Here is a 23,150-nt window from a genome sequence, read left to right as displayed (position 1 = left end):
GGGACCGCGTATAGGGGGAGGACAGGCAGCAAAAGGAGGAGCCTGGACATATCAAGGGCAATTCAGAGATCAGCAATGAGTCCAAACACAGGACGACCATTGATATACGTCAACAGCAGAGTGGATCCAGAGACGACTAAGGGGCAGTAAGAGTGACGTGCTTCATTGTAATTGTGTGACCATGCAACTTTTTGGAGAGTAAGCGAGCACAGCCTGATGGGATGGCAGTAGCGTCCAAGCAACCCACAGCATTTTACAAGTGGTCAGCTGATCAACACACTACTTTAAAGTTGTTTGCATAAACATTTAGAGATATATGAACCTCTAAATAATTTATCTATACCATAATTTAAAATAATTGCTTGTAAACTTGAGACCCAAAATAGTATGTTACTTAATTAAGGAAGTTAGAGTATAGATGCACATACCTTTGTAGCGATTTCTCTTGAGAGTGGACAGCTTTTCTGACAGGTACCGCCGTATCTTCTGGTGCAGGGCTGCCCTTTCAGCGTGGCGGTACCTCTTCTCCCTCAGGTGTAGCCAAAAGCAGCCTGGAATATTTAAAATCAAGGGTAATAATTTTTTGCAGTGCTCAGACTTAAAACAATATAGAACGTCATAAATACAGGCTGGACGGTCATAGTACAACATGACCAAGGGTAAATTAGTCTCAAATGAAAGCAGTTAAGTGGCAGGTGGCACCTAAGAAACCTTTAACGTTCCTTATTATTTAGAGTGTTCAGAAATTACCATAGAAACAAAAGTACCGCAGTATCCTGATTCTTGTTCCACTCCCAATAGACAGCCCACCCTGGCTTCTGTTAGATTCTTTTAAGCACAAAACAGGTAGCCCATGTCTATAAATCTCACTGCTAGGCTTTGACTTTGTAAGAAAAGGAGCTACAACTCTAGATAAGTAGACAATGAACGTTGGAAACTGCTTAACTCGGTTCTCATCCCTCGCTGTGGTAACAGCTTAGACAGGCCACAAAATTTAAAAAAATAGTATCATGAACAGCAGAAAGAACAATGCAGTTCTATACAAAAAAAAATCTTTCACATTCCTTGAAAGATCTTCCATTCATGGCCTGGCTACAATATTTATAACCCTTTTCGGTAGCACTCTACAAGGTAGACTACCTTACATTTTTTACCGAATTTCTCAATTTTAGATGAGGCTACCTTCAGGATATTATAGCAATGCTCCTTTTTAGTCAACCTTTTAAAGGTCTCCAAGCCATTATTCCTTTACTTATTGCATAAAGTGATGTTTGCTTCTAGAGCACTCACGACAGTAGTCATAAATATGCCCATATCCAAACTAACAATCTGAGATCTGTATAACAAAGTGATCCTCTGGTAAGGGGTCACCTGAAGAAAGAAGAGAAATTGATGTTTAAAAAGAATTCAGAATATTTACCTCCCTATAGTTGGCATACATCATGAAAGGTGCATTTCAAACCTGCAATACACATGTCAGCAAGTAGATTATGACCACAAAAATTAAAGGCAAATGCTAAGAGGATCAGTTTATGTTGCCTTTCTTTTTTGAAAATAATAGCCAATAGAAATAATGCCTTTTGTAGCGTGGGCTGTTAAAAGCAATGAAATTTTTGTTCCTGCATTGTTGCCCATTTCTGTTTTACTTCAACATGTTGGTTTGAAGTTTAATCTGATGCACGTGTCGCCCCACTAAGAAAAAATAAGTAGATAAACAAAGCAAAACAAACAAGTTTTCCTATTGCTGAAATTAATTTCCTCTAGGCATTAGTTGGTGTTTTTCGAAGAAGTGTGCCTCCACAAGAAGTTACACAAATGCCAGAATGTGGCTTACAGCAGATCTTAAAGGGGTACGAAAACGGAAATCCAGCGCTCATTTGCTAGCTTGGGTGTGGGCTATGTTGCAGCATCACCTCAAAAACAAGAAACTTACGTGGAAAGGCACAAGAAATCTAAATTTAAAGGTAATTAAATAGTCTTTCAATGTGCACCTGGTGGAGGCCTCCGAAGCTTCGTTTGGAGGTAATCTAGTAATGTTGGAGATCTTGGACGTAGTAGTGACATGGCGAAAACCGCCATGTGGCTGCATTACACATCGGAGCAGCGCTGCTCTTTGGAGGTATACTCAACTGTTGGAGTAATCTCGCCCTTAACGCGACGACCTTGACATGACTTATCTCACACATAGGCGCTTAGGCGGCTTAGGCCGCGTTGGTGTACGTAAAGCCCACAGGTGTTTCAAATGGCTAGGCTGTAACACGTCAACGCAACCACTATGCACCCGAATGGCACAGCTCGTAGCCACCCCAGCTTTGCCGGATAGCCCACGACGCATCGAACTCTCCGTTGACTTCTCATCGAGCACTTGCTCGAGTTTGCTGCTTACAACGAAAAAAAAAAATCATGTGTTCAAAATACAAATGTGCGATTATTAATTACGGTTATTATCTGTTATGATTGACTCAGTCTTGGCGGGGTACCCCACCACACGTGCAGGTGTTAGCAGACAGCCTACTAGAGTAAAATCTCGGTGATACTAACTGGTACGAATTTCGGAATAAAACAAATTCGCAAATTCCCCGGCTGAAGCGCATTGTATACGACGTGAAAATTTTTGGGTCTTCCGAATTCCTCTACGTGCTGCGACGGCTGATACGAATGCGTGCTCCACAACCGATGGTGGAAAGGAAGCCACGATCGGCGACTGTAAGCTCCCAAGGCTGCGGGCGGCTGATTGCCTGCTGCTGCCAGGGAGCAACCGCAGTTTACCCAAAAACTGGAGCTCAAAATTACATGGGTGTTACAATCGGACCTAAAAACCAAAACTAAACAAAATGCTAAAAAAAAAACGTGCAAAGTGGCCAGCCCCACCACCATCAACACATGTTTCAAATCCAATTCAATCTGAATCCAAATTCGCTTTTTGCTTTTGCGATCTTGTGGAATGGTGTATCAGCCTTGGAAAAGCAAAATCGATTTTACCCCCTATAAGGTTACCTGTAAAAAATAAAGTAACTGCGTTGGCAAAAACAGAAAACCGAGCGTTGTTGGTGGTGTCTTCGGTGTGGTCCACGGTGACATGCGAGTTTGGTTGTAAAAACAAAGGAACCGAATTTGCGCTTGCAAGTTTTTGATGTAGGGCTTCACCAGCACATACTCTGGACACTTTCCGAGTATGTGCATTTGATAAAATGTTTTCCACGAAGTGTATGCTGTTCAGCCGTCATTTTTTTATCTGCGCAGTAGAATCGAGATTAATTAATTTTTTTAACATTTGTGGGTTGATTATTACCGTGTGTTACTATCGGGGGCGTGTTAGAATCGTGCAAATTGCATACAATATATTTTCTGCCATAAATAAATGCACATTCATGCATTCCTTGTGCTCCAAAATATAAATTTAGTTTCGCTGTCGTTGATACGAATTTAGCATGAAATATTTTACGCGACTCCGTGAGATGCATATCAAGATTTTAAAAAAAAAATGTTTGCTTAATGAGAGAGCCTGCACCTTGCGCTGAGTGAATGGGGCAAACGCCTTCTCTTGCCTCGCTGCCTTTGCCTTGTTGAAGAGGATGCCGGTCACCGACCTCTCCAAAAGCACTTCCACTGGCCCTATGGAAGCAGCAGTGATCTTGCGAAACATGGAGTCGCACTCTGCCTTCTGCATGTTGCCCGGATTCCTGGTTGACGTGCACACCCTGTCCGACATGAATCTGTTTTAAATCAAAACGAGAAACAGCTTCACACATACCAGTACTGTATACTCCAAGATGCATCGAAAATGCACTAAAATAATTATATGCATGAAATTTAGGCCTTTAAATTAAAGACAGCACTACCTATGAATTCCTATCTTCATGGGCATCTGCGAAGCTGATGGGCCTACAAAGCTTCATGGCATTTGCATGAAACAGGTACGTGTTCCCTTAGTTGCATCAGGTGAGCATGACAATAGAATGTTTTCCAGGCCCTGGCTTTAACTGCCGGCGGGTCGCCTGGTTTTGAGATCACAGAAGAGCGCACGTGCGTCCTATTGTGCCTGCCAAGGTGTGCGCTTTCCCGCTCATCTGCGGCGCGGCGCCTTGCTCGGAATCGGGCGCGTGGTACCACTTCGGAGATAGCGCTTACTGACATTGCACCTATAAAGTAAGAAGTCACGGGAGCTCAACTAAGCGATAAGCTGAACTGGTTGTAAAGCAACGTGCGCTGACACGGCGAAATGCGGCGCAATGCCCTAGGCGGTACCTAGAGTTTCGGAATGCATAGCAGACGCTCGTCAGCCGCCAGCGCTATCTCCGAGGCGGTACCACGTGCCCGATTCCTAGTTAGGTGCTGTGCCACAGAAGAGCGGGAAACGCACATGTTTGCAGGCAGAGTAGGACGCGCATGCGCTTTTGTGTGATCTCGAAACCAGGCGACCCGCCGGCAGGTGGCAGGGCAATGGGTTTCAGCCGCAGCTCGCAAGTCCTGCGGACTTTTGTCCCCGACTGTACATTTGTGATCATGAATAAATAAATTGGTTGGGAAGCAATGGCAGCTGATGCAACATCAATGCAATCCATGTATTATATGACTCGCATGAATTAACGTCGAATCAACCACGATTGTGCGCCTAAGTTTGTGCTGCGGAGCGCAAGAGTTTGGCGCTCTGTTCATTAAATGGACAGAAGCGCAATAAGAGGACTGACACTCGAGCGCGCTCTTCTTGCACTGAGTATTTCTCGAAGTGCAAGTGACTTCTTCAAGCTGACAGAAACGTCCTTCAGACAAGGAGTGCAGTGGATCGCTGCCCCTTTTCAGTTGAAGAATGCTTAACCCAGCGAGTAAAATGATTTGATTTGAAAGCCAGGACAGCAATTAGCATTACGGAAAAGGTTTGTTCCTAAATTTCACCTGAAAACGAATTACCTATGAACAGTAGCGTTATGATGGTACAGCGACAGAAAAGTTGTCGGGATGAGAGGACAGTCCGATCGCTGCCCTTTCTAGAATGCACAGCCCTGCGAATAAAGATACTTGGATTGGAAAGCGAAAACGTTGCAGAAAAGGTTTGTCCATGCATCTCGCCTGAAAACTAATTAATGTGCTATCTATTGAACGGTGGTGTGCCAGCATTGGAGTAGCACATTTACAGGTTTCGTTTCGCGCTGCAAGAAGGAAACCCAAGATATCTGACAATTTTAAGAGTTCCTTGTTTTGACATGCGAGTTCAAGAATGTTGTCTTTCATTGGAATCTAGCCAGCATGCATGGTCAATAAATAGATCGGTCAAAGTAACATTCAGCAATATTTGGTCGAAGCGAGTCTTCAAACCTTTCAGAAATATTAAAACATTCGTGAAAACTTCCTAACGTCGCCGCGCATTTTTTTGTGCTTTTACTTTGCCGTTTTACAGAGCCCTTAATTAATTTATATTCAAAATAATTTTGGCATCCGCGAGATGCTAGGTTCGCCATAAACATGCGGTCGGAAGTGGCTCATACAGCTCGCCGACAGTTTCGGTGTGTTGCGCTACTGTACACTATGCTTCGTTTAGTTGCTGCGCTCGGAGTGTAAAACTCGGAACGGTGGAGTACGAGTAAATTAGCGCGGACATAAGGCACAGGAGCAATGGCGGCTTGTAGGGTGCCATATGATGTCGCGTGCAAGGCAGTTAAGTCCACACGTTCAACTGAAGTGTTAGTCAGCCCATGCATTCATCTGCCTAGCTTGGTGCTCCATATAAGCACAGTCTACAATATTCACTTTTAATTACAGTCGCAATAAAAAAGAAAGAAAACGGCGATTGCTTGTGGCTACGTCGCACTTTGGGATGGTAAAAAATACACACTCACCCGTCACTTTGAGGATCTCGGCGTCGTAATAGCCTCCTCGAGTGTTCGCGTCGCCTTCCCAAGACACCTTGTACGCCGTCCTACGCTAGAAGTCGGCCACATTCGAAGGATTGCATTTTTTTTTAAGTAAAACCCTGTGGACGCCGCTGATATTTCAGTTCTCGCAAAATCGAGTGGAACCTACCTAAATATCTAAAACCTCGAAAACACTCCACGAGGAAGGGTGAAGCTGCCGAGGCAACAAAGCGCACGAAACAACTGGATTTGGATTAGAAGCATTTGAAGATGCAGTTGCTCGAACGGATATAAGCGGCGAACGTTTTTCAAAATGTAAAGTATATATTAAAATTAACGGATCGTCGAGTGTCGTACACTGCGTATAAACTTGAATGAAAACATTTTTGACAGAAATCTCTCAAGTGTCAACACTGCGTGTAAAGGAACTGGCGCCGGCAGCAGCCGATGCGTCGGCAATAGGCGATACGTTTAAGACTAAGTCATAGTTTACCCAGCCAACGGCAGTCTTCCGACGGCGGCGGAGGGCTAACGCGTCGACCTGCGGAACGAGAGGTCTCCGGTTCGACGCCCCCCGGGAGGCGGAGAGGAGCTGATTTTTTTTTTTTTTTTTGGTTTGTTTTTTTATTTTTATTATATCTGGTGGTGGTGGTGAAAACTTCAATTCAGTCTACAACCCCTGCGACGCTCCTTCGTTAACGACCGCACTGGTCCAAAAGGGTTCTGGTGCAGCTGAATACTGAATAAAGCGGGTTTTTGTACGTTTTGTGACTCGACGTGTTTTCGGTCAAGAACTTTGAAGGTCGTCTGAACGACGAGACATAAAAGGCTTTTCCTTAATAAAAAAAATCACATCAACCCATTGACCACGCGGCTGCGGCACATCATATATCATACGCGAGAGTCAACAACAGCTTTTTTTTTTTCGCGACGTACCCTCAAATCGAATATTTTGTAGCGTGAAAAGTTACGGAGCCTCCTCGACTTTGGGCTGCTTATTCAGCGAGGCGGTGGCGCATTCCCCCGACTATTTAACCTTCGACCAAAGTAAAGCAAAGCAATGGCACCGCGGTCTGTTTGGAAGTTGAACTTAATTGCCGCCGGGACCGTCCCATGCGCACAACGGTCGCGGGGCTCGGGGGGTGCCGTCTCTATCAAAAATGTGTCGACGAAAAGTCTGTCGAACTTCCGTTGGTAATGAAAGGCGTAGATGAAGCATATGCGAAACGGGGGACCCTACCGTAAGTACGGGTTTCCACGGTGCGTGATTGCAGACGAACGCACAGTTGCCGGTGAATCGGGGACTCGGTGAGTAAAGACAAATCGCGTGACATAGTTGTGTCAGCACCTCGCGAGCCCGCGACTGATCACATGCTGGCAAATATGTCGCGACCCATATATCGATTGTTATTAAACGCCTCTGACGGCGCCGTCAGAATACCGCGAGCAGCAATTAATCAAGCACTTTTGATAAACATTGTGCGCAAAGAAAGTCCCGGCGGCCGGGAAATGAGACGTTTTTGATGGACCCGAAGTGAAACATAAAACCTCTGACGACCATTAGGCCACCTCTGACGGCCCATCAAGAGTGTCCAACAGACCATTAGGCGCCGTCAGGAACTTCCGACGGACCATCTAGACGCATCTGATGGTCCATCAGGACAGTCGGATGGTCCGTCAGGAATGGGCTGATTCTCCGTCAGGAATGGGCTGATGGTCCATCACACTTTCTTGATGGTCCATCAGGAAGCCTGATGGGCCATCAAAGAAGTCTAATGGTCCATCAAGAAAGTCATATGGTCCATCAGGAATGGGCTGATGGTCCGTCAGGAGTGGGCTGATGGTCCATCAAACTTCTTTGATGGTCTATCAGGAAACCTGATGAACCGTCAGAAAAGCCTGATGGACCATCAAGAAACTCTGATGGTTCATCACTAAAACCATCGAAAGACCAATAGAAAACCTGATGGTCTTTTCGATTGGGCGGTATGTGTAGAGCTACTTGACTTGTGTACAGACAGTGGCTTTGCGGTGTAAAACAGACCCAATTGGGAACTTTAATGCAATATTTTGCAGTCCCATTGATGTCATGATTATGATTACACAACTTTTTATGGTGCAAAAAAAAAAAACGCGATGTAATCGGTTTTTTAGACTGCCTGTACGACCTTCAAGCTTGTCAAATTTGTACGTTCTGTGCGGTGAAATGCCCTGTACATTGCAAAATTAGAGAATCCTTGAGCTATATTCTGCAAGGAGTGAAAACAGCAGTCCAGCCGCATTCTCCCCTCTTCTGTATGCTGTGCAAATGCAGACGGACGCGCACTTTGGATGCTTTGCACTTAAAAGCCCCACATAAAGCACATCGCTTAATAAGTATCAATTATTTACATTGTTCGCGGATTTCACTTTTAAATGTCATGCACATAGGAAGCACAACGATGGTTTAAAGTATGCCGAAATTCTAGTAACCGCGTGTCCAAAATGCAACGCGCGGTTACTCCGACGGCGACGGCGACGCAGCTCAAGCCCGAAACGGGCGCCTAAGAGCTGCGTTCTATAAAAAGAATAGTTTAGCCATGGAAGAAAACTTGATTCGTGCATTTTTTTCAAGTATTCCACATCCAAATAGCGCGACAAAACTTGGCAAGACATTCTTGTTTGTTTAATTGCTTAAGAAGAAAAAAAAAATATTGATATTCAGAAACCTCGAGACGAGGAACAGAAGGGACAAAGACAATACCGTCTCTTAACCTGCAAAGAAATGACTTAATTAAGGACAAGCTTCTGTCTTGTTCTTTAAAACAGATTCCCACGTTATCTCCAGCTCTAAATTGTTGAAGTCTTAAGCATTTAACCACAGATTATAAGGCAGTCTGAAAAGTTCGGTGCACACCAACAATAGACCGATCTCACCAGCCTGTTTGGTTTTGCCAAGGCTGCCGCAATACACCGAGGGAACCTATTTTTTCACACGTGCGACAACCTTGCTCTAACTCTGCGCGTGGCTCCTCTGAACTAAAGCTATGACGGCTTCACGCATGCGCCAACGCTTAGTGAGATTGGTCTATAATAAAAGGTAAAATGATGACTCCCAGAAGCGACGGTGTGGGAAGCTGGATTACAAAAAAAAAAAGCAAACGCCACACTACTACGGGACAGTGGGGGACTAGAAAGACAAAAACACTGGTGTGTTGGAGGGATAAGACACCGTGAAAGACACCAGTGCCTTCCTAGGGTGCCTCAATGTCCTTCTGTTTAGAGTGATGCCACTCTTTGTAGTGCCCGATGCCGACAGCACGCGCTCACGGGGAAAATACAAAGAAATCAACGAAAACAAAATGTCGCCGTAGCACAGTCAGCGCCACGCACGCGTGCAGGGACACGCCTTTTCACGCGCTTTTGAACAAAAAAATAAAAACAAAAGCGGGGAACAAAGCGGCGAGATGTCTCCACCCGTGGGAGAAAGAAGAACCACCGATGTGATCGGACGTGTTTTCTTAAAGGGGCACTCAAGTGCTTTTTGGAGAAGTTTGTTTTTGAAAGCATATTGTTTGTTGGGCTTCAGTCAATGAAAATGACCAGTCATAGACGGCAAGACACCGAAATAAACTCGCAGCAAAAGAAATACGCAGGCACTATTTCCTCTTGGGGAGTCCATCCTGTGTCCCCACCACCGCCATAAAATTCAACCAATAAAAATTGTCAATTTCGTGGAGATTCCGAAAGTTACTAATATTGCTCTTTTTAGACACATGCACATTATCTTTTGACAACCACGTCAAATCGTAGGGTGTAGGTGACGTAATGCAGCTATTATTGATTGAAAACGAGCGAACTATGTTTTCTCCTTGCCTTGTTGCGCGGGAGTGATGTGCCCGCGCGGCGACGCGGCCACGCGGCTGCGTCGCTCCGTCGTCTGCCGGGTTTCTTCCCTATGCTCCCACTTCATCCCGTTCTCGAAGCAAGGTTCGCGAGGACGCGAATGGTTACGTTGCACCGGGAAAGAAAACGACCGCCGAGGACCTCCTCCACATTCCTCGTTTCCGTGCGGACACCTTCGAGGCGTTCGCCAGCGGTGACCGTAGTCTGCTGTACCGACGCTTCTGCTTCCCGTCGCCGACGGGACCGAGCGAGGGACCCGCGAAAAAGTCCTGGTAAGTGTTTGGTGATTTTTGTGAGTCTCAACGTCGCATTGTGCAGCAGTCTGCGTGACATACGTATTCGAAGGGTGTTTTGTAGAAGAGAACCGTGTTTTTCTATCCGCGTAAATAAGCTACGCATCGTAGAAAGCTGAATATCGCTGAGACACTAGTGATGGCGACAGAATGCGAAAGTTTGCGAGCATGACGTTACCTGAATCAAAAGTATACTAATACTTTATTTTTACTCAGTGTGGGAGGATTACCCACGCGTACAGGGTCACAAAAGGCTATGCTGCCCATACCGGAATGGAGCCGATGTCCACCTAAGCCTAAGAACTCCACGATTTTTATTTTTATTTTTTCTTCTAGGACCTAGGTTTTCTCCCTTTTACCACAGACTCGGGTAATTTTGAACATGATCAGCATCTACCAGCTCGCCTGCACACTCATTGTTGTCGTTTCTGCGGTGCAGTTTATTTGCTTGGATCAGAATGGCACGGCCGTTTTCTCAAACAGCTGCCACATCTCGTAAGCAATCCCGGCCTGCCGGTTCGAGCTTCATAACTGAGAACACGCTTCGTTCGAGAGCTTAGAGCCTGTATGCGCAGCCAAAGGGCGGCGAAACGAGCGAATGTGCCTGTGCCTGTGCTTGTCGTGCGAGTTCCCAGGAGTGGCTCGCGCATTGAACGGCCAGTGCGCGAGCCACACGGGACGAGCGCAGCGCTCGTCCCGTGCGGTTCTTTAACGTCCTCGTCTGTTTTTGCTGTTCCCTACGATGAATTCCCACCAAATCGCCCGACTCTCCATTCTTCTAAGTGTTAGAAACCAGGCATTGTGAAAAACATTGTAGTATAAACGTGCTATTTGCAGGTCCTAGTCTCAGCAGCTGGACTGCTGCATCCTGCAAGGCAGAAAGGATCCTGAGGGACTGCACTGTCGAGATGAATCTCCCTGGTCGTGGAGGAGCCAGTACCGTTGGATACTTTCGACTCTGCCGTCCCCTACTGCAGCAGCGAGGTGCCATACAACTGCATATTTCCTGCTCCCAGCAGCACGCCAGACTCTGAGGCGACATACTCTCCATCCAACCCTGCCAAAGGTTTCGAGAGGTAAGCTATGCGTATGTGCGCCTAGAACTTAGAAGTTTGTCTGATCTTTGCACGCCTTGTGCATTTGTTTACCCTCCCTCCGCATGCGTCCACATGCTTGTGCCCGCTTTAATTTTGCCCAGTGACAGTGCTTGCTTGCTTGCTTCGTCATCGTGTGTTCCTCATGCCTTTTATGCTATCCGTTGCTTGTGTGCCCCTCCTTGTGTTCCGATGCGCCACAGACGAGTATTGAAATACATGCTCTCCGCATATTTTTTTATGTCCCTCGCACGTAATACTGCATTGACTTTTCTTTTCATGTGCTGCCACAGACATCCTGAAGAGGCTACACCTTGGCAAAGCAGCTCTCCTGTTGGTCTTTAATAAATGGGGCTTTCATCGAGGAGGTAGACTGGAACTGTATAAACCAAACCCAGGCAACTGTGCATGACAGCACAAACATTTAGCACAAGTTCGATGCCATTCAGACTTACAGAGCTAAACATATTTTCCAGTCTACACTACGGTTTCCCCTCCCATCTGCAACATTGTCTCCTCTCGATGATTCAGTGGTTCATGCCTTGCTAACCTTTGAGGAAACAAATGAAAATAGTTTTAGCCAAAGCCGAATGATTATGCAGAGGTTTGTTCGGAGAGTAGAACTTTTGCCAAGCACCAAGAAGCATGCTGGAAGTGCATTTACGCACGGCATCTACAAGAGTAACTGTTGCAGATGCCAAGACATGCGCACTCAGCATTTGCCTATGTCCCCACCATTCTCTTTTGTGCCTTGGCAAAAAGGTTTGATTTCAACCACTGAAAGGAATGTCAGTTATTCATTTACTGGGTAACTCGTATGTGCCTTGAAGGAGCAAAAACAAACCTTGTTCCTAAACAGCGTAGTGTATGAGCCTTCCCAGCCAATGTGGCTCTGCGAACCTCACAACAGACTAGTATCGAAAAGTGTGAACTCGGAGTTTATGTTTTAATAAACAGTACCACGTGACTTGCGGCGAGCTGCTCTGTCGGTTATGTTGTCAGTAAAACACCCGGATTCAAAGGGTTGCGTTGTTCTGCTCTTAGGGGCTACATAGTGCTGTGATCGCTACTACCCAACCTTGGTGTCACACCACTTCTGCAAAAAGTCACTGTAAAATTGCCAGTAATTGCCGCCTATACAATTGCTCATGTTGTTGTGGATGCTCCACACTTGCGCACAATGCAGTAAGTACCCTTTTTTTCTCGTTGCTACATATCAATCGCAGCGAATAACGAAACAATTAGGATTTTTTCTGACACGGGGGACGAGCAAAAACACCATAACGGTGAAGTCAAGTGAATGCAGATCGAATGCCGTGCCAGCTTACCGCGTGCATTGGTTTGCAACCTTGAGAACAGCCACTGAGACTAGTACTTTGTTTCTATAACACCCTTGTTTCCGCGGCCAATTTTCACACAGCAACATAGCAAAGGGCGAAAGTTTGTGCTTGAACGTTCTCATACAGCTAGCTTCGTCATGTATTGTGTTAGCCCAATTGGAAATATCGATTGGCGAAGCAAGTGCTATAAAATGTCTCAGTGGATGTTTTCGAGGCGGCAAACAAATGCACGCAGCGAGCTGGCATGGCATTCGGTGTATGTCGCTCTACGTTCACTTCAGTTCGCCGTTGGAATGTTCTCGCTCAAAACCCGTGCCAGCAAAATAAATTGTTTCATTATTTGCTGTGTCAGATTTGTAGCAACAAGAAGAAAAGGGCACTTAGTACTTCGTTCACAAGTGTGGAGCAATCCACGACGACATAATGGCAATGTGGAGATGATAGCAGACGACAGATTCACAACCCGGTGAAACCAAAACTACTTATTGACAGTCTCCTGCTCCCAGAGTGCACCTGAACCGCTAGGGGCACTGCTATTTTACTTATTGCCCATTGGCTCCAATAGCTCATAGCGTTTGCTGCAGTCAGTTGTAAGGTGAAACGGAGTATGGAAATATTTGCACGGAAGCGCCACGAAGATGGCAGCCAACAAAACCCCGAGTGTTCTTGGTGAGAAGTTATGCAAATCGATTACAACTTTGAAGTGGGCAATAGTAAGTTGTCACTTGGTTCTCACGGCTAACAATACATTTGTGTGAAGACCGACCGTTGGACGATGCAATGTTTACTTTTGTGGTGAGAAAAACATGGTTCTATACCCAGTATAAGAAAAACACTTTTATTCAGTCGCACAATCAGGGCACAGGAGCCCGGAAAATGTGTCGCTGGCGGTCAGTCCCCCATTGTTTTCACAATGCAGGAGGCAAGTGGTCGCCTGTTGCTCTGCCCCAGTTGCAGTCACAACCATAGCATCCACTGCCTATAGGCAGCGTACCAGAAGCACCTGAAACAATATCCATTGACTGAATGTAAGAAAAAAACACCACTTTAATTAACCACATAAACTGAAGCAATGGCCACACTGATCAGATCAGATTATAAGAAGCAATACTCTATACTCTCAAGTGTACACGTCTTGTGTTCGTTTCCCTGGGAAATTAATAATATATTATGCTGCTTTTATGTTCCCTTTCGCTGTGCATGTGATGCATCTGCCAACGAACAGCTAGTCTTCACAGCAAACTATAAACACTGCAGAGAAGTGAGCTTGTACTGTATGCCAAGCACAGCACAAATGTCGAGACAACCTTGCTCCGGAAATATGATCCACCATGAGCTCTGTAAGAAAGCGTAATCTGGTAAGGACGGCAAGAAGGCGATACCAGATTTTTTGCGAAAGAAGCTTCTGTAAAGGGAACAATTCAACCAATTTCGTGAAGTGATCAGTCACGACAGGAAGATACTGATTACTGTACGGATTATGAGGAAATAATCCCATTACAAGTCGCAGGAAACAATCTGCCAAGGAGAGTGGTTTACGATTGGTTGCATAAATCCTGGTAGGAGACCTTCGTGTGGCTTTGACTTCTGACATCCTGGGCAAGTGTGGGCATACTTCGTATATCCTGAATGATTCCTGATCAAGTCTCGACATGACGTAACTTATTGCAAGTAATACTGCTGCTGCTGTGGCCTGATGAGGCTGAATCATGGAAGTGACTGATGAACGGCGTTCGAAGTTTCACAATCCTGAAAGGTGAGCCATGGGCGGCATCGTCTGCTTGAAAAATGTAGCTGAGAAGAAGTCCATTCTCTCTCAGCAAATATGAGTCGTACCAATCGTTGCTCTAGGTGCGGCCTACCCTTTGTTCTGCAAGCTTCTCGCACACCTGTAGACGGAGCTCCCCAACATCAGTCGGCCACAATGCCAGTTATTCGCACCAATGCATCTTCGTCCTGAGTGGGAAGGACCTGCAAAGGACCATACGAGATTACGTCTGCCGCAACAAAACTCCCTTCTTTTATGTAGTGGCTTAGTGGTATGCCTGCAATGTCGGAGCTCATTGTGCAAGACATCCGACTGGATTCCGCAAATCATTCGGCCAGGAGAACACTTGATTGGTCTGGATTTGAAAGTATGTGCCATTGAAATACATGTTAAATTTTTTTAGGGCAAAAATAATGGCGAGACACTTTTTTTCCATTGCATAATAGTAGTGTTTGGCCGCTGTCGGCATGTGGCTGGTGAAGGTAACTGGCCAAAGAACACCGTTGTGTTCCTGAAGCAGGACAGCACCAAGGCCAGAGTCGCTGGCAGCAGTTTGATCAACGAACGGGTTAAAAAGACCCGGAAACTAACGAAGCAAAGTCAATGATTCCCCTCGAGAGCCGAGGGAAAGCGTCTTGTTGCTTTTGTCTCCAATGCCAATCTTCTCTTTTGCACAAAAGCAAATACAAAGGTTTAGTTATCTTGGAGCTGTGTGGGACGAGTTGGCAATAACATCCAATCAATTCTAGAAAGCATTGCAAGCTCTTGACGTCTTGCGGCTGCGGGCAATCGGTTATCGCGCGTATCTTGTCCCGATTGGGGTGAAAAACTCGAGTTAACAGCAAAGCCAAGAAGGTTCATTTTCTTTTCAGGGTGAACTGTCAAGTTGGCATATTGCATTTGCTCGCGGGCAATCCTAAAATGTTCGCGGTATTTCTTGAAAGATTGGGGAAAATGACGCCCTTCATGTACGCCATCACAAACTTGCTCTTTGCATCATCGACACCAATGTCCATTCGATGTTGAAAGGTATCCGGCAAATTTGAAAGGCTCGAACACTCCCCTGTGACAGGTGAAAGCGGTTGTCGAAACCTCCTCTGGGTCTATCTCGATTATCCTAGACTGCAGTCAAGCATTGTGAACATTTTTGTGTTGTCGATCGCGTACATGATTGAGTCGATCAAGGGAAACTGGTATGAATCTCTCGCCGTTACAGCGTTGGGGCTGCGACGGGAGAAGCCCAACGACTCTGGGAGTTGCAAACAGCTCCGGTGTCGATCCACTCCTGTAGTGCTGCATTCAGGAGAGCTCGTACATAGACGATGAGGGGCTTTGGGTTGCACCGCAGTTGGTCGAGCGTCGCCAGTCTCGATTCGATGCAGCAGCACATCAGTCTTACCCGCAACTCCCGTGTAGTACTTTGGTGGAAATGGCTGCAACATACTCTCTAGCTGCTACTTTTGTTTCCTGGACCCACCTACAGGGTGTCTCAGACACCGGCAGGAAAGGCTGCAGCAAGCCTTGTTGTACAGAGAGCCGGGAGAGCTGCGCCGGTAATGCAATCCTCTCGCCTCGTGAAAGGGGTAACATCGAGCTGAACGTCCATCCGGCTAATAGCCGCCAACATCAAAGTCGAGCAAAAGTTTTTCGCCTGCAATAAAATCTACACCAAAAGGTAATTGGCATGTTCAATCCTGGCAGTTAAAGAAAATGCTAGCGTGCCTCTTCGTCGAACAGAATGCCGAGCATTGCAGCGCACTGCAGAAGTGTATTTTAGGAACAAAGCGATTCTTTTTTTGTTTTGCACAGCTCAAAAAAGTCTCCAATAAACAAACTATCTGCTCCATTATCAAGAAGGGCGGCAAAGGGAACAGCAAGTAGACAAAGTGTCATGTAAGGCTCGATGTACTGATATGTAGGTCGTATGCGACACAGACGAGAGAAGTGCTGGCGACTCGCTCATCCTGAGGCTGGAACTCGCTGCTGCCAGCTTGGGCCGGCGGCAGCGAGATCTCCAAGTTCAGCGTCGCAAGCCCTGTTGGTTTCCCTGGTTCCTCTGGCCCCGGCACCACCAGTGCAGGCATTGGCTGCGAGAATGGCCACGCTGTCCGTAGTTCTAGCAGGAACTGGGCCGCCAACGGTCTTCTGCCGCTCTATTTCCCATGTTATACCAGTCTCTCAAACACTGGCCGCTGCCTCTCAACTCCACTAGTTCATTCCCTCATTGCCAGCCACCCCTTGGCCCAAGCTTGGGCATTTGTTGGCCGTTCAATGATCTCGAACACGGTTAGGCAGCCGGCCTTCGCCGTAGGGAAACTGCAGCCAGCCGCTTGAGAAGGTCTGCAGCATCTGCGGCAAAATTTCGCTCTGGTGCGGGCTTTCGGGGGTAGGGGGAGCAATTCCAGCTGCCTGGGGCTTCCCTGGATTAGGAATTTAGGCTCTTGACGACCCATTTTGTTGTAAAAACATTGGACCTCCCGACGACAGTCAAGGGGGTTCAGGTCGAGGGGCAAGTAGGCGAGGTTGGCACAGACCCTTTTAGGAAGGTGTCGAGTCGTAGTTGCTCGTTCTCGGTTGACGCATGTGGGGGGTACCCACGCACAGGACGGCTCGGAGGCTTCTGCAGCTGGGGGCTGGAGGCCTGTAGTCCACGCAAGCCGCGATGGTTTCCTACACGAGGTCTTCAATGGTGTCATATTTGGACCCATGAAGACACATGTTGTAACAGGGGTGGCTGACGAACAATGCCAGTAACCCTCTGCGACTTGAGAGCAGCTTGCACTGCTCGGTTGAGCAGTTCCTGCATGACCCGAATATGCTCCACAAGGCCTTCTTCTGGGTTCTGTGTACGACACTCGATTTCCCACCGGACTCGGGACTCGTACCCCAGCGCCAGGAACTCCTCTCGGAAGCTGCGGCGGAACGCCTCAAAAGTTGGAAATAGAATGACTAATACCCGTGCCACACGGGCAACTCGATTGCCATTTACAGCGAATGACATTCGTGTGATTGATGAATCGGCTCGCAATCTGTCGCGGGTGGAATGCCCCACGCTCGGAGTGTCGCATGCTGATTGGCCGATCGTTCAAATGTCATCCGTTGTAAATGGCATTCGAGTTGCCCGTGTGGCACGGGTATAAGGCCATGTGCATGACATTGTGCACCTTGACCGGAAGTTGCTATACGCACGACGCAGAGAGCTCACGCTGGACAGAGCGTGTATCACTAGGAGCTCGTTAACCCCCCGCCTGCGTTCACGTCGCTTCGCTGCGACAGTATGCGGCTGCTAATTACGAAACTACCGTATTTACTCGAGTAATAGCCGTACTGTTTATGAAGAAAACCTGAGGGTTCGCTTTTCCGCGGAGCAGGCAGGTTGCCAATCATGGCGATCGAAGGCATGATTACAGCTGTTTCCAGGACAGAGATAATGTTTTCGTGTGAAGGTACCATCTGTGAAGATTGCACTTGTATGGAGAATCGTGTTCTCGATCTGGTTATTCGCTATGTTATTTATGCGCAACGCAATGATTGGCTGTATATGTGTTCTGTGGGAAAGTAGACGGGAGGGCCTTGTTCATATATAGTGCGGCTATTACTCGAGTGAATACAGTATTAGCCAATTGGCCCAACCCCTCCCCCCCCCCCTTTGCGTTGTCCAGCCGAAAACCAAAGCTCTGCTGTTCCCCATGCACCTCTGGAAAGGGAAGGCCATACCATTTAGTTGAGCGAAGTTTCGTCGAAAACATTCATTCTTTTCACTGTTAATCATAAAAATGTAAATATTGCTAAATGCCTCAACAAAACAATGTTCGAAAAAAAAAAAAAAAAAAAGGTAAATCTACAAGGTTTACCCAGAGCCTTTTATACTGCTCTGGGTTTACCTGGTCTGCTGCGTACGAGGCAGACGCGTTACCCCTATGCATAGCCTCCTCTCTATGCTACTTTACAGCTTCGGAAATCTTGTTTTGACAGTTAGTTTTATACGAGAACTAAAACGTTTCGCGTCGCGCGTATAGCCCTTTTCGGTCGAGGTGCAGTCAATTAGAATCTGCAACACCCACCATCGTCTCGCGCTCGCCGGCAAGGCAAGGGGAAGATCCGCTTCAGCACGTAGGCATCCGAGGCGCTACGCGTCCGAGGCGCTCGACGCTCTTGCGTATACGCCCAGCACCGCCACGAAGTCGGCGACGAACTTGCGGTCGTCGAGCTCCTCTGGCTCGCACTGCCGCTGGCCGCCGGTCCCGCCCGTGACGGCTGCTAAGTGCTCCATCACCAACTCGAGGGCGGTAGACATACGGTCACTGCAGGGTCATTGAGGGCCAGGATCTCAACCGAAGACGGACCGGAGCCCAACTCCGACTCCGTGTCGCTGGAGGGGTCCTCATCCGCGGCTCGCAGCTTGGGAGGCATGGGCAAGAAAACGAAAACGCAAGGCAAACAAAACAAAAAACAATAAACCGACACGTGAAGCGAACATTAAAAAAAGCAATTGATCGCTAAGTGTTTTCTATTGAAAGGTTTCCCGTGCGGACGTGGGGCAAGAAAAACGGGCGCCGATGATTGGAACGCTGTCGACGCCGATCGCAAGTTTCACGATCGGCAAGTCGTACTCACTTGTTCCTTGTCGCCCCGCATTTTCTTCTGCCCATAGTGGCGTCTATTATGGAAAGCTAGTCATAGCACACCCCGGCTGGGGCACAGCGAGTCGAAATCCAAGTGGTTCGTCACGCAGCGCGCCGGCCCTGCTGCTTGCGTACGGCGGCAGTGTACACCCGGCGGCAGACAACCTGACGACGATCTCCATCGGCATGCAGCAACCGCACTGGCACCTTAAAACAAAAAACCGGCATCAATTATACATGCGAGTTTTACAATAAAAAGCGTATCACCTATCAGTCCGTGTTGCGGAGCCGCGGAGTTCCGTCGCCGAGTGCGTTCTTCTCTTTTGAGTCCGGAGTCCGGTGTCGATGCCGAAGACGCTTCGCTGGCTTCGCAGCGCCGTGGAATGCCGTCGTCTACGTTTGCGGCGCGTTCGAGGCGTCGGCGTCGCGCGTAGGAGCGGCGTCGCACGGGGTGAACCTGATATCTGCCGTCCGCCGAAGAATTTCCATACGACGACACCACATTCGATAAATGTTTTAAAATGAGTCCGTCCAATACGCGCACGTTCGAACAAATCAGTCCGCCGAATACTCGCACATTTCAAAATCAGTCCGCCGAATACGCGCGCATTTCAAAATCAGTCCGCCGGGACTCGTGATTGGCTGGCGCACGCCCTTCCCTGCTGCCTTCCCGTCCGACAGCGCCCCTGACGGCGTGCGCCTAGGCGCAGAACACCGATCTTTGATTGGATTTTTAATAGGGAAATCGGCCGCCATTGAATGTAATTTTAGGATTTTTAGGATGCTTAGAGTCCGTGGATTGCGTTATGACAATAAATAGACGATCTCAGAATCCACTTGAGTGCCCCTTTAAGCTCTCGACTTTTTCGAAAATGCTCGCCGCTAAGCCCAGCCCCGGGCTGCCAAGTTCGGGCCCCCCTTTTGGATCTTCGGGGGATTGTCCCTCGGTAAAACCGGAAGATGCGCCCAGGACTTCGAGCAACGCATCGACCAGCCACGGTCAACCAGAGGCCATGGACACGAGGAATGCGAGTAACGCCGGTCCCGCCGCTACCACGGCGGGAGCAGGACCTGCTCCAGCCTCGATACTAAACAAATCGACGATAGGGTGCTAAACAGTCTTTCAGTTTGGTGAGCCCTCCACAGTCCCAAGCACAGCCCAATCTGTCGAGCTAGTCTTAAGGGCTCTCCTTTCGAGCATATCGAAAGAGAGCCTTATCGATATTTTCAAAAGTGTCATTGGAGAATCTCACGAAATCGTGCAAACTACCAAGCGGAAGAAGAACAACAAGTCTGCGACTTCTAAGAAAGCCTTGAAAAGCAGCACAACAACAATTCTGCCAGCGCTAGCCGGCGCTGCACCTATATCTGGCAAGACTTCACAACCAGCAGGGAGCCAGGGCGACAGCTCAGTGCCTGCTAAGACACTACCGGCACAAAAGCCTGCGGCCGCCGCGCCACCTACTGCAGAACAAACGGAAGAAGAGGACGGCTTCACCACCGTCACGAGCAGGAATAAAAGGAAATGGGCTCGCGAGGACCCGACACAACAAAATAATGAGAAAACCAAGCCCTCCCGGTGTTGGCAATTCGAGTACAAGATCCGCCTAACACGATCCCATGTCTCGATAAAACCACTACTAGCAAGACTGAAAACGCACCTCTCGAGCGTTCAATATTTTATACGTGGAAGGCGGGAGCAGGCGGATCGGTGGCCGTGCGGTCTAGCGCACACCAGCTCGGAGCACGTGGAGCGAAAGCTCGCGCTGCAGAACTCAGGGATCGTAAGTTCAATCCCTTCGCCTGCCCATTTCAATCTGGATGAGCATCGTACCGGCGTGCGATCGTGTATCACTACTGCGTGGTGCACGTTAAGGTGCAACCCCACCTTGCATGACGTTTTGGTACTTTTTTGACGGCTTATATCTTTCTTTCTATGTATCTTACAATTATAAAGTGAATGTCAAATTAAAAACCTGTTTTTCAACAATAATTTAATGTCTCAATATTATGATTATTTTTAGTTGTTAGGTAATTATTCGGCTTTTAATAGACGACAGTCTCTAATATTGAAAAAATCATTTCTCTGGTTATAACGTCCCATCGTCCACTATATTTTACGTGAGCGTACGGTTGGATGTAATAAATTAAAAAAGTAAGCAACGAACTTTACAGATAATATATATTTTAAAATAAAAATAAAGTTTAAAATGGTATGATTTTATGTCGCTATAAAAACGGAATCACGTCATCTAATTAAAATAACGAGACATTGAATTATGAAGCATCATTCGATATTACATTTTCCAGAACTTCCATATTAATCTATCGCACGCTAAGAATGTTATAAGACCTCAAACTTTTCCCATTCAGTTACGGCAAGTTGTAATTTCTTAATAGAGAGGGATGGCGACACGTGTTCAAGAACAGCTTGATGTGCATTTTCCGTCCTGTGCCGCTTGGAACGCCACGTGAAAGACAGAAAAAGCGCCAGGCGTCAGGGTGTCAGATGCCTGAAGGCCCGCAGTGAGCGAGCCAGAGATCTCAGAAGAACAAGCGCGAGGCTGTGGGTGCACCACAGCTACTTTGGCGCGCGTTCTACTGTGCGTTGGCCCACATGCCCGACGCGACCCAAATAAAATGATCTCCATGAAATGCAAAATGCATTCTGCCATTGTAAATTCCGCCACGTATGCGAAAATATTTCAATGTTTTTATTCCTTGCAAAAGTCATTTTCGTAATCAAACTATGCTTGTGGGGATGGTTTGACTATATTTTGTTTCAAAAGCCTCCTTGGGGGCTCTTAAGTGGCAGATATTAAAACAAAGCACAAAAAAATAAAAGCGTTTCAGTGTCTCTCAGCCAACGCTCTGGCCCACGAATCCATATGTGTAGGGTTTAAATATCGGCCGAGGTGCCCGCAATCCGACGGAGGCCAATCTGAGCTTTCGGTTGCACGTCAGATCTTTAGTTAGTCAAAATAAACTCGCATTTTTTTTTATTCGGGCGTGTTAAGTGATTTCTGTTGGTTTGGCTTGTGAAACCATAAGATCTGACTATTACCTTTGCTAAACCTTAGTTCGGAGCGCAGCAAACGCTACGGGCTGTTGAAGCCACCGAAGCAGCGACAAGAGCACGAGGTCAAGGTTCGTTCTTTTTCTGTGCCTATGCGGTCGGGCTAAACTAGAGCCACTAAATAAGCTACGCTTCATACACATCTTGGTGCTTAAAGTCATGATTATGAGTTATCTAAAACTTTATCTGAAATCAGAGGAAACGATTTTCCGTCCCCCACAAATGTTTAAACAGTTTGCGACAAAGGAAAGCAATATTACGTGAGCTTCCTGACACCAAAGCTAATGCTGAGGCAGTCGAACCTTTTAATCATGACGATCGGCAGTTGCGCTTGATTTGTTACTAATCACCAAGATGGCGGCGCCCACAACAATATCGGGAAAAAGTGCCGATACTCTAAGCGTAGCTCATTTTTGTTTAGCTCACAGGCTAAACCAAGTGCGGCAGGGGATTGTTGGCCAAGTGTGTTGTAGTAAAGTCACTTCATGTTTCAGAAGTAACGCAAGATGCGTCGGTGCACGAGGCACGTGCAACGTGCAGCCCTTGGGAAGATCATGGCGGCACAACACAGCACTCAGCTAGATTTCAGATGCCATGTTCTTCCCAGAAGTGGCGCGCGGCACGCGTCTGGAGTATTTCCTTAACAATGAATGGCGCGACTTTTCCCGGGATCGAGGGGCTTTATGTTGTAGCACCGCAGATCAGAGCACGTGGAGAAATGCTCGAGCGCGAGCTCCGTTCAAAGCACGGAGTTCACGCTGCAGAACATGTAGGGAAGGGGATCGGTGGCCGAGTGGTCTAGCGCACACCAGCTCGGAGCACGTGGAGGGAAAGCTCGCGCTGCAGAACCCAGGGATCCTGGGTTCGAGCCCCACCCCTGCCCGTTTCGATCTGGATGAGCATCGTACCGGCGTGCGGTCGTGTATCACTACTGCGTGATGCACGTTAAAGACCCCAGGCTAGCGGCTGTACCGCACTGGCTAAATTTCTCATCTACAGCTGGGAGACTCGTCACCCCTGTGAGGCAGACCAAGTTCTAGGCTGTATAAACACACACACAACCCAATTTTTTTGAACATGTAGGGACTAAATCCCCTCGATGTCTTTGCGTTGGTCTTTCAAATAACCTCAAAGGTGCCAGTGCACGAGGCTCGTGTCTCAAGCGGCCCTTGGAGGCAAATGGCGGCGCAGCACTCGAATGACTGGCCCTTGAAAGC

At 47.4% G+C, this 23,150-nt stretch overlaps 1 long non-coding RNA gene across 1 annotated transcript; it reads left to right on the top strand.

Annotated features, from left to right (window-relative positions):
- The first annotated feature begins 9,879 nt into the window (after positions 1–9,879).
- On the top strand, positions 9,880–11,630 carry LOC115315083. The gene is made up of 3 exons (XR_003917669.2): positions 9,880–10,009; positions 10,868–11,106; positions 11,418–11,630. It is a non-coding gene; the product is annotated as an uncharacterized LOC115315083 (long non-coding RNA).
- Positions 11,631–23,150: the final 11,520 nt, after the last annotated feature.

This window comes from Ixodes scapularis, unplaced genomic scaffold (genome assembly GCF_016920785.2).
Source record: "Ixodes scapularis isolate PalLabHiFi unplaced genomic scaffold, ASM1692078v2 PGA_scaffold4__175_contigs__length_147842914, whole genome shotgun sequence".
Lineage (NCBI taxonomy): Eukaryota > Metazoa > Arthropoda > Arachnida > Ixodida > Ixodidae > Ixodes > Ixodes scapularis.
This window is presented reverse-complemented; position numbering and strand designations above follow the sequence as displayed.